Genomic DNA, 4,751 nt, shown 5'->3' with positions numbered 1-4,751 from the left:
GATCTTGCAAAGCAAAGTCCGCTGGTACTCGGGCCAATGTTGGAAAACATGCTGGCAGACTGATAAATATACACTACCAAATAGTTACTTGAATTTTACTGCCTGTAAATCAATCATCTATTTTGGGGCTTCGGTGACCTATCTGTGCTCGGAGTCGCCGGTGGTTTTCCATGTCCACAAAAATGGTATCGAATTTCGTCATGCTAATTATTTTATCTTCGACAGCCATCGACTATAACTTGGTAAATGTATTGAGATTGCTTTGTGCTACTGCAAACAGGTATTGAACAGAAAGAAACAAGTTGACGAAATCGTATCGAACTAATTTTATCAATCAATCAATCAATGCTCTCTGCGCAGTCTGGTGCTTGAGGAGACAGCAAGGGAGCACCATTTTGGTCTGTTGGCTGCTGTTATGGTGGCGGTCTGCAGGGTGAGGCCTCTGGTCTTGAGTTCTCGTTCCACGGTTCGGCGCCAGGTCTCTTTGGATCTGCCACGGTTCATTTTCAACTATGGAGTCCATCTCAGTGCCACCTTTGGTAGTGAGTCAGGAGGCATTCTGCAGACGTGGCCGAGCCATCTCCATCGACGAGTTGCAATTGTCTCAGCGATGGTGCTTGCGCCCGCTCTGTGCCGGAGTTCCTCGTTCGAGATCATGTTTGGCCAGAAGATCCCCATGATCCGTAGCAGGCACTTGGTCTGGAAGACTTCGAGCTTGCGTTCTATGTTAGCAGTGGTCTTCCAACACTCAGTTTGTCATAGTTATTATATTAATAATGTGATCGCGTAGTATAATTGCTCGACAGGCAGACTCTTTCCAGATTCATCACGTGCAGGCTCAATAAGCACACGCACTTCTAACCAATCTTTTAATATACCAGCACAGATGTCATACAAATATTGAAAATCTCTACCTGAGAATATTTTAATCTTCTTCTAGTTTGCGCTCGGGTATGGGGTGATTATGGTGGTGGAAAAAAATACGTTCATATAGAAACAAACTAATTACGCCATTTCATTTAGTACGAAACGATCGTTCTCGTCTTTGTCCCAAAAACTGTTACAAAGACATGTGCGTCCTTGCTGAACAACATTGGAAGTTTTTCTCCTCTTGGTTGGGGGCCCCGAGTGGCAGGGTGGTTTAATGCGCTCTCCGTTAAGGATCATTGACATCTCACCTCTGTCTGCGTGGATTCGAATCTCGTTTCAGCCAATGTGGGTATGTGAGAAAGCTTGCCAGTAGCATCTCGTGGGTCGGTGTTTTTTTCCCAGGTTATTCCTCCACCATTAATACTGGCCGTCATGTATAGTCTATCGTGTGCTGAAAATGGCGTTAAACTCTACAACAACCACAACAAATCCTCTTGGTTGAGTCAGTGTTGGTTTGACAATCAACAGAAAATGCATCCGGGATGGATTTGTCGGTGAATTCCACTTAGTCGTTATATAAACAATCCCTGAACATTTACACGCGCTAATGCAGTGAGTCGAAGCTGGCTTAGAGTTGATATTGGTACATTGGAGTGGGCCTAACTGTTGATTTCTATTTGACCCTTAGTAAGGTTATATCTTAGTATATACGATGAAATGCATCAACCAGTGGAACAGAATCACTAATAATGTTTGCATCAATGGTCACTCTGTGGAACAAATTGGCAAATTCTGCAACCTCATTAAAGCGCTCAGACTGCAACACTTATATGTAGTAGTAAATCGAATCTTAAAGACAAATACATAAGTCGGTTAATAATACTTTATTCTTAGTTATCCTACGTATCTCTTATCTTTCACTTCTATTAATCTAAAGAACTATATTTTAAATGAGATACCATCAGAGCCTGTCCTAAAAATTGGATTTTTTGGGTCTAATATTTCAGATTAAAGAGGATTTCCTTACAATGGATATATTTGTTCTACTAATTAAATAGTAAATACACCCATGTGGTAATAGACGCGTACATAATAAAGAAATCATATCCGGATCTATCAGCAGAAAGTCTAAAATAACCTCTGGGGTGAAACACATTAATATTTGCCTATGTTATAATTAATGTTTCTGACTGCACTCCATCAACAATCTTTATAAATATATTTTTAAATCTTGCATTGCCAGCCAAGACTTTGATACAACTGAGCTTTATATATGTATTACTTTATCACAGCATCATCATCATTGACGGCTTCTTTCATCAATTAAATTCAGAGTGCATTCATGATAAGAAATAAATGGTAAATTGTTTAACTTTTCTATATATGATTAAATAGGTATTATCTAAGTACAAAACTCTCAACCTAGCATAGTCAAATGTGCATAATATAAAACATTGATCCTTTCCCCTTTCAAGGCAGATCTGAAAGTGTGTTGAATATCCCGCTGAGAGTCTGTCTGAGGTCTGAAAAAGGTATTCATTTTGATTGTTATCCACAATTAGAACCAATCATTTTGCATTTAAAGTTAAGTTTAGTTTGCATGCATATGTCTAACCAAGATGAGTTTCTCTTGAGGAATCACTACTAATTCAGCACTCACAGTAAACCCATGCAAGCACCATGATATTAACAATTCAATATTTATATTTCTGAAAAATCATGATCAAATATACATTTATCATTATAGACATATCCCTGATGATAGATTTTGTATAGAGAAAACAAACTGAAGCTGCATTTTCTAAATCTATATTTGTTTTCAATTCTGCTAAATTCATAAATGAGTTTTCCAAACTCAAAGCAACAAGAGGACTGACATTCCATCAATAAAACATTGGCTCTATATTTTTTTATAGTTACAGATAGGATAAAAGTCTCAAAAGATTCGTTTAACTAAATTTCTCTTTCATTGTCACCCAATCCTGCCTAGCCAAACCCATGTATACTCTATTTTATGTTCACCCATTTCGAGACTGGTTCCCATTCTTCCCTATCATCTATGCGTTCTTAAGCACTTTTTCCATTTTCTCATGTACTAGTAAGGGTGGACTCTTTTGCATATGAGTAAAACGAATGTTCTAGCATTGGCACCACCGTTTCGACTAGTGACTTTGACTAGTTCATTACCATTCGCTCCAAGGCTGTTCACTAATTTCTCCAAGCTGGAATTGAGAAACTTCAGCAAGTCAATAAACTCCAGTTGCCAGATTCTAACCATTATTTATTTGCATCTGAAATGACGCTTATTTGGCTCTACTACTTGATTTCTCAAGTGAGCGTCATACCCGCGAAGGTTATGAAGTACTATGGGAATTCGTGTTTTATTTAGATAAATTGGTAATTGTCGATTGCATGCGTTGCAAGCAAAGCAATGAATAGACTCGGAAAATTAAGGAATGTCATCATTAGTCATACTCATTTGTGTTGGCGATAGAGCCATTGTCGAATCTATTTCGCAGTAACCTCCAACATTGTAAGAAACAAATAAAAAACGCAGCAACGTCTGCATGGAAACATGTTCTCTTTATACTTTCTGTGTCCGTTAAGCAACCGGGACAGATTCTTTATCCGTACACAATGATATCGGGATTCTGATTCATTCATAGCGCTTAGCAACAGCAGACGACTCTGTTTTCGCCGTTGCAAATGTTTTGCTTTGTATATGTAGGGATAATGCAAGTGCATAAAGGCCATTGTTCCAAGCGAACATCGATTCTGGGGATCAGTTCTACAATTGATTTTCGAGTGTGACGTTAGAAGCTTGTACAGAAAATACTATGTTACCAAACAGAGTTCACCCAAGTATTGCTGGTATATCTATGGCTGTCGTGTGTTGTCACTCTCGAAGTGCAGGGCGGACGTCAGCTCCCATTTTAAACATTCACTGTCATTTGTTTTCACATTTATTACAGACAGTGGCGTAACATACTTATGTGTTTGTATGTAACTATATCCTCGGAATGGTATGTTTGGAGAAGTATGTAGTTTAACAGTCACGCATCTGTCCATCATGAACCTGCGTTGGTATATTTTTTCAACGTCTCGAAACTAGTTTTTAATGCCTTTGTAGATTTCATTTTTGATGGCCTTGTTGTCTTGACAGTTTAATATGATTAGTGACCATCACGAATCCACGGAACTGCGATTTTAAACCCATCTTTGTCTGATGACTTCCAATTAAGAGACATAATCAAATGTGTACCAAAAAGAATATGCGGCTTAGCTACTGATATACCAGAGCGTTATAGCACTGATATGATTCCAAGAATCATCTTTAATTCATTTTTCTAGCGTCTATGCCTGGTGTCTTTGCCTTCGGAATAATCGCATGATAATTCAGCACGACGTTTATGTAACTAAAACTCGAGTTTTTGGGCTCGTTGACAAAAATGCTCGACTGCCTCAGCGGTTTTATTGGCTGCGATGCTGCAATTGCGATCGTCTTTGACTTTATGTTCCGTGTAGGAAGTTTGACATTTAATCATGCTGCAGTTTTAGAACGTTGTCTCACAGTCTGACAGTGTGCACCTGTAAGACATAATAATGCAAGTATGTCAGCTTTTCTTGGCCCTCTTGGTATTTGTACATTACGATCACGCGCTGATTGTTTCAATGATTGCACTGCTAATGTTGACGTTACAACCGACTGTGGTTGATCCGGGGAAAGTGGCTATGGTTAATTTAGGGGTCCTACTAACTCTTGTATGCTAGCTTTTTGCATACCTTCTTGTATTATTTCAATTTATTAACGGTATTCGCACTGGTTTATAAGGGAAAAGCATTGTATAATTGTAAATTCCATCTGTAAATGCTTTGAGCAT

This window comes from Sinohyriopsis cumingii, chromosome 4, assembly GCF_028554795.1.
Source record: "Sinohyriopsis cumingii isolate HCF-2022 chromosome 4, ASM2855479v2, whole genome shotgun sequence".
Taxonomy (NCBI): Eukaryota; Metazoa; Mollusca; class Bivalvia; order Unionida; family Unionidae; genus Sinohyriopsis; species Sinohyriopsis cumingii.
Note: the sequence above shows the minus strand (reverse complement) of the source record.